The sequence below is a fragment of the Aphelocoma coerulescens genome, chromosome 3 (genome assembly GCF_041296385.1).
Source record: "Aphelocoma coerulescens isolate FSJ_1873_10779 chromosome 3, UR_Acoe_1.0, whole genome shotgun sequence".
In the NCBI taxonomy this organism is placed as follows: domain Eukaryota; kingdom Metazoa; phylum Chordata; class Aves; order Passeriformes; family Corvidae; genus Aphelocoma; species Aphelocoma coerulescens.
This window is the reverse complement of record NC_091016.1, coordinates 84,408,702-84,426,153: the sequence shown is the minus strand read 5'-3', so window position 1 is coordinate 84,426,153 and position 17,452 is coordinate 84,408,702.

Genomic DNA, 17,452 nt, shown 5'->3' with positions numbered 1-17,452 from the left:
CTTTTAAAATGTTTTTTCAAAGAAAGGAATCCCATCTCACAACTAGCCTTTGCAGTGTGCTCTTGGGCACCTTTTTTGGCATTGTGCTGTCAGTGCATTTGATTTGCTGTCTGCATGCGATGTTATGTGCCATATTGTCACAACTTAGGAAGAAGCAGTAAATTGAAGTCGAGTCCTCATTGGAATGAAACTCCCATTTTAAGGAGAAATTCAGATCTATTCAGTTTGACCTTGGAACTTGAATTAAATCTTTAGAAACTCAACTTTCTCAAGGGAAGTATGAGGTTTGTATGAGACTGGATATATTAAAAGCTTGTACAGCTCTGGTATAGTGCATGTGCCAGGATGGTTAATTTTTAATTTAGAGGACAATGAGAAAATCAAAGGGTTTCACCTGAACTAATTTTCACAGAGCTAATTTGTTATACTCAAAGCTGGTTTATAAGCATTTAACAATCCATTAAAAGCAGTATTAAAAGCTCAGTTGTGACTTTTACTGAAACATTTTTGTATGTTTAACCTGATTTCTGAATGGATTTTTTATAGTTTGGGGTGGTATCATAAAAATGCACATAAGTCTAGGCTGGATTCCAATTTTGTATTGTAATAAGCAGCATTTTATGTATGGGTCTGTATGCACATTCAACAAATCATTCAGAAAGAAAAATCAAGTGGATGTGGTTATTGAAGATGAGGATGGCATTTACCTGCTTGAAATTTGATGCATATAATACATAAGGAGCTGTCCTTGCTTCAGTCATAAAACTAATCCATTTAGATTGTCATGTCAGGGAGTTGGGCACAATAGGTTTTTTTTGCAAGACTACAGCATGTCACCACCTCTGTGTAGAAGAGCATCACCCACACTGGAAAGCAAGGCCAGGACACTTGCTCCTGCCCTACCTGCAGAAGGGTAAGGCAGTTAATCCTCTCTCAGGACTGGGAAAGTGTACTAGCCCTGCTTCCACACAGAGAGGCAAAACCTGAGATTTCTAACATGGCCAAATGCTTTTCTCCTGCTCTCTATCATTGCTGAGTAAATGCTGACTTATCTTCATTAAATCTGCATGCAGCAAATCAATAAGAAGTTGGGGGGCTTGTTTGTAGAAGTATCGGAATCATTTTGGCATGCTGTTAACATGTTGATGACTCATTTTAGTGTGAATTCAGGAGTTGCCAGGAAATATTGCTAAGGCTATCTAAGTCTGGCTAATGCAGAAATGATAGGTACACTGCAACCCATGTGTCAGAGTAAAAGGGAAGGAAAATAAAAATCTCCCAGTGCTTACAATTTCTTGAATTGCAGTAAGACATGGGGCTTAGGCTTAACTGCGTTTTATGTCTGTGCTTTTCTAGAGGAAAAAAATGGACCAGTGTCTTTTTCTCACAGTAAAGCATGCGGAAGTTTAACCCCAGAAGTTCCTCCATTTCTACAAAGTAGCAGATGTACCGTTTGTAGTGTGTGATGCTCTGTGAGTGCTGCATTTTTGTGCCCTGGAGTGTAGGAATATGACAAGGAGAGAAGCTACCCACAAGGAATGAGGAGGTGGATCAAGATGGAAGTGGATGTGTTCAGTGCAGGATGCACAGTACGTGGTTTATGCAAGCTGGGATAAGTCACATAGTATGGCCAGCCTGGAAAAACACTTCTTAGCAGCATTTTTTCAGGCACTTTCTCTTTTTTTCCCCTTTGGGCATAATGCGAGGTAGATTACGGATATCTCTGCTAATTTGCAGAAAAACGCTATTGTCACCAGCATCAGTGACCATAGCTCATCAGCTCCATAAGTCATATAAACATAGTATGGTTTAGGATAGATGGGACCTTAAATATTATCCAGTTCCAACCCTCCTGCCATGGGCAGGGACACCTTGCACTAGACCAGGTTGCTCAAAGCCCCATCCAGTCTGGCCTCAAACACTTCCAGGGATGGGGAGCTCACAACTTCTCTGGGCAAAATGTTCCATTGCATCACCAACATTTCAGTGATGAATTTCTTCCTAACATCATAACTGAAACCTTCTTCTCAAATTATTGCCTCTCCTGAGCATGGAAGGAGCTCAGCATTGGCAGCCCCTTTCCCTTGGATGCTCAAGACCACCTGTGTATGCTAAATTGGAGTAGTGACTTTCTTATGTGGATTTTCCAACAGGCTCAAAGATAAAGCATCAGATGGGTGATACTGAACCAAGGACCTAAGAGCTGAAGTCTCTGAATACACTCTAACTAAACTATGCTTCTGAGTTGTTTCTCTCTTGCTGGAATGATAGTATATACATAAATGTGCAGCTTAAAGTATGAGGAGCACCTCGGGACAAAGGAGTTACTGTTTGGGACTTTGAAAGTTCACAATAATAGCCACAGGACCAAAGTATTTCTAAAGGTCAACAGAACTCCAGTAATTTATGTACCTCTCTTCTGAGAAGTTATTATTATATAATCATTTTCATATGTAATTACCTTTTTCCTTTTTGCTGATCTGCCTCTTAAACCTTTCATGCATATGACTGAGAAGCATCACCTTGCACATAGGGGAGGAAGAAAAGATCTAATCAAACTATACATCTGATCTATAAGTCTGCTCTTTTAGTCAATAGAGGCGGTTTCTGGTCTTTGTCACTTGCAGAGGGAGACGGAAAATTCACTGAAACAACCAGTGATTTTTTGATGGGAAAAAAGTCAGAAGGGGGTGGGGTAGGACATTGAGACTAGGAGCCTTTGTTCAGTGAAACAAATGTTAACACCAGAATACAGATAAAACTTTATGTATTATTAAAGAATACATTTTGCTGTTGGAAAAATGTAATGCAACCTGGAATCATTTATTCAAACTGGTAATTCTTTTCATGTTGTCACATTACAAAATGTCTTGATGTGTCTTGTGTCTGAGTGAAAATATAAGACACTGTGGTAAAAGCAACTAATAAGAAGGACTATATTTTCTTTAGCCTGAACACCAATGGAGAAAGACATTACCCTCCCCCTCCCCCCCCAAAAAAAAGTAGGAAAAAGCCCCACATAAATTGATGGGAGAGGAGAAGGGGGAAAAAGCAAAGATATTCTGATAGGTCATTTTTTTTCCATACATGAGCATTTAGTCTACAGTAATCTACCAGGACTGTCAAATTTGATTGAAAGATAATGCAAGATTTTTTTTCTTGACACAATTTATAGCATGTATCCATTAGGAATAATTATGGTTGCATGATTTTGCTAGCTGTTATCTCTACAAGTGTTACTAATGGTTTTATCAATTACTCCCTGTCCAATAACTGCATGGTTGTAACCTAATTTAAAGACACTCTATCACTAGGCTGATTTGTGTAGTAGTAAATGACAGCATTTGAGACACCAGCCAAACGACTCACTTCAGTGACTTAGTTAGTCTCTAATAATTAACAATTAGTAGGTACCTAGGAAAAGCTCAAGAGACTAGAGCTCCCATGTTTCCCTTTCTTATCTAAATACAAGAAGTTACCAAGACAATCTCCTGTAAATATAAACCTTTAAATAAATTCTCTTTCTGTGGCTGATAAAAAATGTGCTTTAATAAAGATGAACAGTTGAGGAATAAAACAGAACGAAACTTTAGGATCCATGGTTGTAAGACATAGAGACAATCTAAGGAGGAGATACAGGATTATACTTTGAGATTTTACTGTTAGTGCTATAGTTCAAAAGCAAAGCCACTGTGCTAAACGGGGAATAGTGCTGGCAAAATCATGCTATTTCCTTGAACTTTAGAGCAAAAATGCTGGATGTGCAGAAAGAAGCACTTCATTACAGATCATTAGTGAGGTTTTATGTACAGCTCAGAAAGGTACTGCCTGCTCAGAACAGAATGGAGAGGAGTCTATTTTAAATGAGTGTAAAAGATGGTATTCCTCCAAGGATGTTATCTCTGAGGATTTTAAAGAAATTTTCCATTAAAAAATCTCTCTTCTTAAATAAGACTTTGAACTTTAAGTTTAAAGCAGGATCTTATACTCTGCAAGAAACTATTTCTATATAGGTACAAAGACATTTAAAATAACAGTGAGCGTACAGGAGTTGAGGTTTTTACAGTGCACGGTCCTTTGCACAGTCCATTAGTATATATGAATCTAGCTTGATGGGCAAAATTGCCTGGAATAATTCATCATTTGGGTTATTGTGTCAGATCTTAGTACATCATCTCTTTCAGATTATCCAAGATCCCAACGTAACGATCTTTCCCTAGGAGCCTTGAGGGTTGTATGTTTATAAAAAGCTGCACTTTACCCACTCAACAGTCTGATGACATTTTCAGGCTTACATGCAAAACCAATATCTGCTAGGAAGCTTGCACATTCTTCGTCGGAACATAGGAGCTGCCACACTGGATTAGATCAGTGATCCATCTAGCATGGTCCCTGTCTCTGACAGATGCCAAATCCCAGCTGCTTTGCAGGAAGGTGTGAGAAACCTCATCAGAAAAAACTCTGGAAGCACCTGCCTGTAAAGGGAGTTACTTCTTAAACCCTTAGTAAGTGACTGGTTTATGCCCTAAAGCATGACTGCATATATGCTTTAAAAATTACAGGGTTTTTGTTATAATTACAGGAGCTGTCACTATCCTTATAATATTTGTATTATATTCTTGATCTCAGGACTATGTCTAGATTCAACAGCACAGTCCCACTTCCCTGATCATTATCCAGGTTGAGGGCTGACCCAGACAGGCTGCAGTTTGCTTTTAGGCAATGCGGTCAAGTTTCTTTCTCCTGGGATCCAAGTCCTGCCTAGAGATGGGGGAGATAAAGAATGTCTAGTTCCCAACCTGACATGGGTTCTCAGATCACACAGTTTAAAATAGTCACACAAACCAAGCTGCCATTAATTAATTCAGTTGGGTTGGTTTGGACATTTTTTAAGTCTCTTCTGTTGCATTTGAATTTTCTTTCTTTCTTGTTGAGCCCGTGCTTTGGATTAATAGAAACAGTAAGCAGACAGCCTCCTTTTTTTCCCACTAAATATTTTTTTATCTTCAGTACTCTTACCATTTTCTGGTTTTTACCCATAGTCTAAAGCAAAAAATTTCCCCCCTCTTTTCTTTTTTTTTTTCTTAACTTATATTTATCCATCTAAGCATTTCATTGCCATTTTGGAAGCTCTTTATTTTCTGAGATGCACTACACAGTATGCTGAGTGTAACATTCATTTATCTAATGTCATGAAAATATTTTTGGTTCTGTTCTCTGCCTCCAAACATACCCCTAAAGTAAATATTATTTAATAATGCTAAATGACAAAACTCATACCTCTGATTTTAGCTTTATCTGATGACAATATTCATCAGACAGCAGAGCATTTGTCCATTCAATGACCTGATAAAACAGTCTCAAGTCTGGGTTGCCAAAGCCAGAGATGGTCTTCAAAATGTAGTTTTAACCTCATCCACCCTTCCTAGTTCATCTGCATATTCTTTTGAAAACCACTCATTGAGTATCTGTAGCCCAAATGATGTCATCAGGCACAGCATGCAGCCACTACAAGTGGGACAATTATAATTTTTGTAGCTGATTAATCATCATGAAAAAGTAACAGTCAATTGACTCAATCATACATCCATGGTGATTAATCACACTTCACTTGTGTTTTTTACAAGTATTTTACCGACAGTGCAGATGTTGGATGATTTTTCTCCTTGAGCCTTTTCCTTGGTCACAGATGTTAAGTAATCACCTTGTCCTGATACTTGACTTACCTAATTTTTTCTTCTTCAGGCCCTTAAAAACAAATGTGCTTCTTATGTAGAAAGAAAATGTTAAACTAGTTATTAATTTTTTTACAGGTCAGTCAATATCTGAAATCACTGCAATTGTCATTTGTAGTCATAGGTGTTTTCAATAAGCACATTGCTCTTAAATCTGTTCTCTGTTATGCATGACAGCAGGAGTACAAATAAAACCCTGACAGCAGCAGGTAGCAGAGTCCATCTTATTTTTAGACCACAGTTAGAGCTTCTAATCCAAGTGCGTGAAAAGTCTCACTTGATTGTAACTAATTGGCATCCAGGCACACAAACAAGCAAACAAGAATCTTATGACACCAAAATATTGAGGTTCAGAGATACTGGCTGGTAGACTTTAGTCTTAACCTTGGTTAAAAAGGCAAGGGAAATTGCTGAAATGCCACAGCAGATGAAAGTGTTGTATTGCACAGCTAAAACCCTAGTAATGATATTTTCCATGGAATTACATCTACACTGATGAAGCCATGAGAATTTACAACCACTATCTGTCTTATAACTATTTTATTCTATTGGTTCATGTCATATGTGCATATACAGAGATGATTTTGTTTTAAGAAGTGCAAGTCAATTTCTAGGTGATTTTCAAAGATTTATTTCAGATGATGCCTTATAGATAAAATCTATATATTTTCCAGGCTGCCCTCAATACTGCAAATGGAAATGTGTAGGGCAAATAAGTTGTTTACCTCAAACAATGCAAGCCTCAGAGACTCTAACCATGTTTCATCCTGCAGAAAAAGCCAAAGATCCCCATTCTATTTAGAAAAAGTATTGTACCAACCTCTTTGCCCAGGCTTAGATCACTGTTAAGATCAATGCATACACTGGAAATTGCTTTCATGAAAAGATGACACAGCTGCATTGAATTCTGCACTAGACTCCAGTCTTGATACTGTTAATAAAGAGCCTAAGGTTGGGTATAATTGTTAATACACTAATTCTAAAAATCCACTCAAATGTCACTTATAATCAGGATTTTCTACTGTGCTAGGACCCCTGGGGAAACCTTTGAAGCTGTGAATGGTGTACACGATGACAGGGATGAACATAAGAAGGTAGAAGGCCACCGATGTTGTTTAGCTTAGTTGTATAAAACTATCACGTATATAGAAGCTTAGAAATACTGGCAGCTAGGAAGATGGGAAAGCAAAGTGTGAGATGGAGGAAACACACAGATCCAGAAGGAAAAGCTTTACACTAAACCCAGTTATTTCAAAGCATTAGGGGGAGAGATGAAGAAACTGTATGGCTTGTAATTTACAGCAGAAGTACCAAGGCAGAAAAGACATTATAAAAGCATTTCATCAAGAAGACATCCATGACATAAAACTATTTAAAACAATAAATCAAAAAAAATTAGTCATTTTATTAGCAGTAGAGATGAACTTTACAGCAGATGTGAAAAAGTGGGATGGCTGTGAAACCTTGAAAAGGAAAATGAGAGTAACAGAGTAAATTAATATGCAATATCAAAAAAAAACCTTTGAATGTAAATCAGTGATTATAAATTAATTGGCTTTTAATTTTATTAGAGCTGCACACACTTATTGTCTCATTGTATCATATCTTTGATACTATTATGCATAACATTTTGAAACATAATTTTGTGTACTTCCTCTCAGTTCTTGTTGCACCTTATTTATGATTACTGCTTGGGCTGGTGTGAAGTGAATGCATATCCCTCAATAATGAAGTACCAAAGAGTTGGATAGACTTTTCAGAGTCACAAGGCCTGCTGTAAAAAAATCCCTCATGAATCTTTTACAGCTATAAGTAGCATGGCACAGGTAATATCTCGACTGCTATGGGAATTTTGGCTGAAAATATTTTTTAAACGCTCCGGAGAAAAAGAGAATGTCAGGATATATGTGTAGTGGTGCTGGAAACAGTTTTCATCAGGGGCAAGTTTTCTCAGTTTCAGTTTGTACTAACTGACTGCCACAAATAATAGCTGCTTCCTACTTACAGTCATACAATCACAGAATGTCCTGGGTTGGAAAGGACCTCAAAGATCACCTAGTTCCAACCCCCTGCTGTGGACAGGGACCTTTCAGTAGACCAGGTTGCTTAGAGCTCTATCCAACCTGGCCTTAAACATTTCCAGGGATGGGGCATCCACAATTTCTCTGGGCAACCTGTTCCAGTGCCTCACCACCCTCATAGAAAATAATTTTTTTATAATATCTAATCTAAACCTACTCTCTTTCAATTTGAAGGCATTCCCCCTTGTCCTGTCACTACATGCCCCTGTAAATAGTCTCTCCCCATCCTTCTTGTAGGTACTGGTAGGACAGGGTTTTCTAACAATTCCAATACTATTTAATTTGAGCTGTGGGTTGCTCTCTCATTACTCACTTGCATGGATTTCTACAGAGGAAACAGGAGAGGGGCTGGGAGCTTCTCTCCCAAGATTTTTTTTAGTTAGAGTGCAGACCACACAGGGGATTTCAAACCATTTAATTGATGGCAGAATATGGGAACAGCAAAGAGAGAAATAAACTGATGTTGCAATAACTATTGGAGGAAGAAGAGGTATTTTCCCACTCTACAAAAGTGCATGAAGGAAAAAAAGAGGAGATTGCGGAAAACCAGGAGGGATGAGGTGAAACTTGTGAGGGCAGGAGATTAGGACAGGAATAAGACACTTCGACAGTGGCAAAAAGCCTTCTGAGGTGGAAATGCAAATGAGGTTTTCTGGATGTCACTGCTCCTCTAGCCTTGGTGAGTATGTAGCTGTGAAACTTGCTGCCAGTGTGACTAGTTCCCTTGTAGGATCAGCACTCTAATGACCCAGGCCATGGTCAGGGGCAATCCTTCAGCTCACGAAGCAAGGACTGAGCAGAGGGTCACTTTACAGCCTTCCAGACATCAGCACAATACCAAGAAATGAGACCTTTTGATGTAGACTGAAAGGGTAGCAAGATTCAGTTTGTTTCTAAGCAAGAAAACAAGAGAAATTTATGCAAGTAAATACAAGCTTTCCAGAACCAGATAAAAGTGTAATTTATCTCTGCTTCCTAGGTATATCTTGTAACTTAAGAGCAGTTGTTAACAGGCCTGAGGAGCCAGTCTTGGAGCCAGGACCCCTGAGACCTGTGTAAGAGACCCAAGCCTACCTTGTAACGAGGTGAACGAATCAGCAGGGCCCAGGCAGCCTGTTTAGCAAGTCTGTTGGTTAAAATCCTCACGTCGATGCAGACTGTTTTCACTTTCAGCAGAACAGCATTTTCCAAAAATGTGCTGATCAGCTCTAATTATCAAGGTTACAAACTGAATCACTCAAAAGGTAAGAAATGCCAGAATCCGTGCTGCCTGGGTAACCTTGCTGCTCACATGCACACCCCTTGCACATGCCTTATGATACAGTCTATAATTATCTGATTGCTTGTTATTTTTGCCCCTGTATCATTGGAGGCATGGGATGCACCTGCAGCAGGGATGAATCAGAGTTAAGTAGTGAAGGTGGTTGCTCTCCTTAGACATCCTGTTTTGGTTGGTGTAAAGACGTGTAGGCTGAAGACAGTGGGGAAAGAAAGTGTAAGGCACGAATTATGGCAAAAAATGCTGATGAGAAGACCTAATTCTATCCAAGCCTCCACCACAGGATTCCTCCAAGGCTCCGGTCAAATCACTTAAGCTAAATTTTGGACAGGTGATTCTTCAGAGGAGACCCAAACTGCTCTGAAAAGCAATGCCTCAGAAGGAGATTTATGAAGCCAAGGAATACCACCTTTATTTTGTGTTTTCTGGGTACCTCAGTTTAGACCTTGGGTTTTGATTTACAGAGCTTTGGAGCAGTCACACCTGCAACAAAAATCAATAACAGGAGCTGTACTTTGACGGCATAAAGCATTGTACAGTGCAATGCTAACATCTCTGGGGGGAAAAACATCCAAACACAGATCCTAAACACTGCTAGCTGGGAACACAGAGCTAATGGAAAAACTGGGCCTTCATGTGCCTGTTCCCCGATTCTCCATCTAGACAGTTTGAATAATAATCATACCCCTCACATACCAAGGATATAACAAAAATAAATTTAATGTATATCTGAGAAGCATTCAGACTGTAAAATAAAAAGCCACAAGCAAATTAATAGCTTTGTCTTCAGAGCAGAAGAAGCAAGCGGTAAATAAGGCACAAAGCCAAGAAATGCAATGAGGAGGTGCCAGATAGCTAAATAGCTCATTACACAGCATTGATGCACACTGCACCCTGAAGGAGGAAGGGATCCTAGGGAAAAATAACAGTATCTATTTATCTAACTAAAGATTGCATCAGAAGACATGGGTAGAGAGAGGTGATGGCCACTGTTTGACGACACAGTAAATCCGGTTTAAACCTTCTTGGAACTGGGAAATAGGCACAGCACCACAATGAAAATGATGGCTCAGTTTGAAATTTTTTCTGAAAAAACAAACTTTTAACAAATTTTGGGGAAAAATATAGTCACAAATTTTAAGTTCGTTCACTCAGGCTTTAGGTTTATTCAAGTACTATTCTTTTCCAGAAGACAACATGGAAAGATAGGACTGACACTTGGCACTGAGTGCTCTACCTAATTTACCATTAACAGTATTTGATTTGGAGTTTGAAGTTCTTGGCGAGCATGCATTGCCATGATAATACTTCTGAAGGGAAAGCCCAACACAGGTTCTAAATGTTAGCTTGCCTTTGTCTACTTGATTTTGAAAACTTAACAAACTTAACAAACCTTTCCTCCACTCTTCTGTCTTTTATATGGAGGCTGGGTAGAGTTGCTTGAAATAGTCCCCAGCACAGAAGGAGCCAAATTTGTGTACTTCCACCACTGTATTAAGCAGATAGCTTCAAATCCATTTGTACCCTACCTTTGAAACATTTGCATACTGAAAAATAGAATGCAATATTCCAAAATTACTTTATTGTGCTACATCTGCAGTTAAATAACTAGTATTCCCTAGTATAAGAAATTTTGAAAAACTTGCAAGAGTTGAAAAACTTGCAAGATACAATTTTAATTTTCTTTGCTGATGGTTCTTTGGAGACATGGAATTATTTCTTTTGTTCCTTCTGAAAATGTCCATTATTCCAAATAATCCTTCTGATCAGAAGAACATTTGAGTGTGAGGGATTTTTCAGAAAATACTTTTCTTTTGTAGATAGCCAGACTTACAGCAGAAGAATTCTGAAAACAACATTCATTGTTATCCTTGCTCAAAATCTTCAGTTTTCTCTTTTTGCCAAGTTCAAAATTTTCAACAACAAAAATTCATTTTAAAGCCTGAAATACATTTTTGTCATTTCTTTCCTCATTCAGTGCAGAACTGCTCTGTGCCAAAGATGAATTTAATCTCCCCAAAGCCAAAACTTCGAGTCAGTTTTTAACCACATTGCACATTCAATCCCTGAAACAGCAAAGACAGAAACAGAACAGCATTTCAGTAGGCAGTTACCATCAGGACGTTGTGGCACACTCTAGTTTGTTGAAAAAATATAATATAATATCAAACTGAGGCAAAATCTGTTCAGTTCCTTGGCTACATCAATTGCTGGATTAGACAGTGCAAGAAGGATGGAGGCTTCTCTAACTTCTCTTGTCTCTTAGGTTGCTTCCCTTGCACCCGTGAACCAGTAAAAACTTAAGGATAATTAGCTAAGCTTCATCTTTTTCCCTCCTAATGTAGCACTAATTTTGAGTGAGACACTGAGCTGCCAGAAGAGTGTTTCACAAGAAACAAGGTGGGCATTTGATCTTGTTCTAACACCACGGTGTTCTTCAAATGGACACAGGTTTAATCTATACCTACTCTACAGACATTTCCACTGCCCAGCAGCCAACAGAAGCTTTCATACCCAGGAGACCCAGGCCAGAGTGGTTTTCTTCAGTAGCTTCCAGAGGCATAAACTTATAATGCTTTTACAGCTCTGCCTAAACAGCATGGTGGGGGGTGGTCCCACAGTGGACACTCCTCAGCCAACAAACCGTGAAGCCCAAGCAGCATCCCGAAGGCTGCCAATGGCTCCAGGAGAGCAGGGCAGGAGGACAAAGGCAGTGCGCAGGAAAAGCATACACGAACTGGTCACTAAAGAGCAAAAGCATGTCCATCCATGTTCCCAAAAATCCTTTCCCTTTCTCCTGATGGGCATGTTGAGCTAAAGAGCATCACACAGGCCTTTCTTCTGAAAAGTGCCTTTGTAAGTAGTGATCTGCATAGCAGTTTGTTTTCATGGTGTTGATGGTTTCAGTTAAAATCTTTATTTAGCTGAAAAGCAGTTAAAAGCACTTGACGATTGCGCTGTTAAAGATCCTCCCACAACATGCTAGCATCATTCTTCTTCAGGATACAGGACTGTTCTCTCAAATAATTTGGTTTCTTGCAAAATATTTCTATACATTTTCAGCTGAAAGGTATCCCAGTGGAGGAATTTATAAATTTCACATTGCTCATACACCTAAAATCAAGCACAAATGTTTTTAGTCTATAAAATGTAGATTTTGTGAAACTCCCTGACCAAAAAGGGGGGAAATGGGGCTCTGACAGTGAAATTTAAAGGGTTAACATGCTCAGTACAAGTAATCAAGTTCAGGGCCTGAAGTGAAGAAAGTCACAGGAAATATGCATAAAGAATCTTGCAGTGGGACTAGGTCATCATCATAAATTCTTTCCAACTGAAATTTCTATTCTATTCTATTCTATTCTATTCTATTCTATTCTATTCTATTCTATTCTATTCTATTCCATTCCATTCCATTCCATTCCATTCCATTCCTTTTAATTCAGTTCCATTCTATTCCACTCCACTCCATTTTCTCGTTCTGTCAGAAAAATCTTCATGGAGAAGATTCACACAGAAATTATCTATCTCAGATGTCAGTTAAGTAGCTTTCCTAGTTTACTTTTCATTCTCTTATGATCTCTACTATTGAATTTTATTTATATATGTTATGTGCATTAAATTCTTATAATCAAGTGTTAATATGTGCCATAAGTATGTATAAGGGATTTTTTTCCTACTTTAGGTTTTCGGTTCTAGAAACTCAGCAAGAAAAAATTCAGACCTTTAATAATTGACTCATTTACAGGCATTAATATTCCTTTGCATATATTTGGATTTATACTTCGTGTGTTTCATTTTTTTGCTTTGTTGTTTTGCTGTGTTGGCTGGAAGGACTGTGCTAAAATTCACCTGCCATTCAGTTTAATTTCTTGTGTTTAGGGCTGTACAACGTTCCATGTAAAGCTAATCAATACAAGGATTTATGAAACATCGAAACATAACAGTCTAAAGGAGGAAATTATAGTCAGTTCCAGTTATTAAATATTTCCTATACTAAATTTAGTATAAGAGAATCCTTATACATCTTCTTTTAGGGTATTTGTCAAGTGCATAGACTGAAGAAACAATTGTGGTTGGTTCCACTGCAATGTGTCTTTATTTGTTGCTTGCTATTTAATGCTAGCTGGAAGGAAGCAAACCATGTCATGTGGAGGTGAAATACTGATTCAATTTTAGTCACTAGCAGCTCTTCCATTAATTTCTTCTGAAATTTTACCTGATGTGCAAAACTCTGTGCAATGGGTAAAGAAAGAGCAAATTTTATAAGATGAAAATATACATGACTCTGCATCCTTCCTATATTCAGCTGTCTCACATTGCAAGCTACATTAGGTACATATATACATACATATTCATACATATAGGCATCTACAGGCATTTATTTCATATATAGATAAAAGGAAAGATCTTCTTATACCATTACCTAGTTTAAATGCAGGATTTGTAGCTGAATACATTTGTTTCTTTCCAGGATTAACAATACATTTGCTAATCTTGTTTACCTTCAATATTTATCAAAGGCTTTTGTCTCTACTTTCATTCCTTCTCATGACTAATCAGAACGCTTTTTACTGACAGTAAATTTTGTGAAGAAATTTGTGTCTCAGAACACTTTGACTACCTCAAACTTATGTAGACTTTTAAATACTTATTTTTGAGGATCTGAAGATATTCATGATTCTGGCTTTTGTACTTTAGTTTACAGACAAGAAATTGCTTTTTCTAAAAAAAATAAAATTTCATTCATATAATGAATTGTCCATCAACACAATATATATTTATATATGCATGCATATACATATATTTTTATGCACATATGCAAGCGCGCACACACACACTACAAAATTTGGTTACCTGATAATATATTAACATTAGAAGTATTTATAACAAAAAACTCACCCATAACAATACACTCAATCTGTATCTTTTATAAATCAACTTGTAACTAATATTTCAATATAGGAACATGCAGACCTCTTAAGAACTTTAAAAAAAGAAATTATCTGCATGTCCATGCAAGTCCAGTTACACTGATAACTTGTCCATTTCTGTAGGCACTGACCTGCCGTTAGAACACTTCATTTTTTTGTTCTCTCCAAGTGTAATCTGAAATCTTAATGAGTTACTTGTTTTGCTTTTGGGAAAAAACTTCTCAAACCAAAGCCTATTGTCTAGCTTCCACTGTTTCTTTCTCACTTGCCAAATATTTCTCTGGTACTTCATGACACATTAGTAAGTGAGTTGCTACTGAGTCGTTCATGATTTAAAATATTTTCTCATTAAGTTCTGATTTGCAGACAGCTCCTCTTGCTTCTTGTCCTTTCTTCACTTACAAACTGGAACATAAGGGGACCTGTGAAGAGAAAATAGTAAACAATAAAAAACTAATTCATTTACCTACAGACCACACAGAAAACGAGCTTATGCAAAAGGCACAGTGCACAAATTGTACATTTTCCTTTCAACATGACAACACTGTACACTATTTTTTCTAACAAAAAAAGTTTAACAATGATGAATATGATAACAAACCACAAACAGGAGAACAAGGTTTGGTTCCGTTTTTGTTGTCACTTGTTTCTATCAGACATTGGTCAGCAGGCAAAAGGCAAGTTTTCAGTCATTCCAATTTGTTCACGTTAGTACTACCCTTGTTCCTCCAAGTGACTCTTTGTTTTACAAGATGATTCCTTGGAAACAATTATTAACCATATAGTGGAGATCAGCTTGTACACAAAAGAGCAAAACAGACATTTTATCACTGCAACTCATATATATTTACAAGTGGTAGTGATCTACTATTAACTGCACAAAACCACTTAAGATGATAAAGTATTTACTGTAGGCAAACCTGGATTGCTTGTGAAAAGGAGTTATTTTGGGGCCAAGCAACAATCTCTCTGCTTCAGTCCTCATTGGAAAAAAAAGTCCAGTTATTATCTTGCTATAGTTTTTATTTTCAAATCTTTATATTTCCCTTTGGAACATATGATATGGGAACTACAGATAAACAAAACAACAAGAAAAAGAAAAATATTATATGATAGTGAACACTTTCAGAGAGTGAAACTGCAGAAAAAGTTGACCAAGATGCATTGAAATCTGTTTCTGGTGACATAAGAAATAAACTGAGAAGTACTTAAAAGTGTTAATAGGCATGAGACCCTGTCTTTATAGCTGGATTGGATCAGGCTCCTTTTTGGGCTCACTCAGTATGTGCTGTAAGTATTCAATGCCAATATTCAAGACACAATCTTGTAATGTCATTACAAGGTCCCATCACAGTCACTTGCACATTTCCTTTGACACAGCACTTTTTTTTTGATGGGGGACAGGGTCAACAGTCAAGAAATCCCTGCCCTCTAATAAGACAGCAGGAGAAGAAAAACACTTGCTAAGCACTTCAGCTCTTCTCAGATTCATAAAAAACATCATGTTGTGGAGATGATAATGTTTCTTTTTCCCATTGGTCAGCTGGTGGGAAATCTTTGGGAATTTGCTGGGTAAAAGCTCAAGACACTCTGAGGTGCTTCTTGCTCTCACCTTGGTAAAGTAGCTATGGCAGATCTTTTAGTGCCAGATACACCATCGCAGACAACATTTCTCATTATGCTGGAGGGTGGGACAGGAGCAACAGTCCTCTCCCCAACATTAAAACTACTAAGAACAATAAGGAAACTCTTCAGATCTTCAGAATGCTGATGAAGATCACAAAAATCATAACAATTATGCCTCCAAGAAGGGAAAGAAATTTGGGACCAGAAGAGACAAGGCATCTGGATTATTCACTTTGGAAGTTTGGTTTGGATTTACGCTCATGCTCAAACCTGCAGCCACTGGGAATCAACACAGCACATTTCAGTTTGTGCATTACGCTAACAAAATCTTCCAGTTCTGCTCTCTCTCTAGTTTTGTACCTTTCACACTGCAGGAGAGTCTTTTTATCAATCTTAGTCTGTATCCCAACCTTCTTGCGTAAAGGTTAAAAAGAATGTATTGATTATGCTGTGAAGTGTGCCAATGACATTTCTAAGGTTGTGTCGTACAAATCTATAGATAGCTAGGGAGTGTTCATGCTTGATCAAGTTCTTGTTATTACTGGGAGAAGCTCAAACCTTAACAGATGAAAGATGTTTTTCAAATTACCTAGCTCTGTAAAATATTTTTCCTGATTCAGAGCATTTTAACTTCCCCTTGCTGTTAATGTACAACAAATCACAGACGAGTCTACCGAAAGGAACTGTGATGAAATCCTGGTTATGGGAGATCTGTCAGCAGCTTCAAAGTGGTCAGTATTTCACTTCAGGTTCTTGATATAAACAAGGAATATAAATCTTCGTTTCTAAGCAAACACTGATCAAGGTAGCTGTGTCAGATCTGCTCCTGGGCCTTTTCTCTGCCTGTCACATCACCCCTGAAGCTATTCTCCTCTCTGTTTCTGCAGTGGGACAAGAAATTCTGGAGCTTAGCACCCTACTGCTGTCCTACTCTGCATTAGTAGGTCCAGGAAAAGTAGCATTGTTGAAGCTTGGTTCCTCATGGATTTGCATGCTATGGTCAGATCTTCCAGTGCCTCTCTGTGGAGGAGCTGTGACTGATGCTCTTAATGCCACTGAGGCATCACAACACTTCTCCTCCCGGGCAGGGTCTCTCGTTTGACAAGGATTTCACTGCATCTGAATATTTTCCCCCCAGGTTGACACAAGAAGGTCTTCCCTCTCCCAGCAGTCTATTTTTGCGAACTTTTTAGGAGTCTTATGAGTATTAAAACTGCCAGATAGCTGAAAATCTTCTATAAAACTTGTCTGGTCAGATAGATACATGTACAGAGACTGGCAGACACAAACACTTAAGACTTGCTTCTGTAGAAAGACAAGTTACAGAGATTTAGACTTCAGCACATTTCTGACAGGATTCTTCAGTAGGTATGCAGGCTTTAGTCACAGGAGCTCAGAAAATTTCATCAGCCCTATCCACCCTGGAACAGCTCTGTTCCACATGGTTTTTGTTGCTGTTACAAGTCATCCTGAAGCCTCCTGACAAAAGGAGAGAAAACATGCAATAACCCTTCAAGGGAATAAACAAATCAACCTTCGAGTCTCAAATGAGTGCTGAGACACAGGTCTCAGGGCTGACACTTGAGCTCCAGACTTTAAAATCTTCTTTGCCTGTGTGTCAGCTGTGGCTGTGAATACCGAGAGGCTGAATGGCTTTCTTGCTGTCAGGAGTTGCGTACGAGAGTGGTTCAGTTCATGAGTCATTGGCTAAGCAGATGTCAGAAAGCATGATATCTAAAGTTGATTTCTGATGGAAATGTCAAAGGAGGTGCCTCTAATGCTGAAGTCACTTCTCAGTGA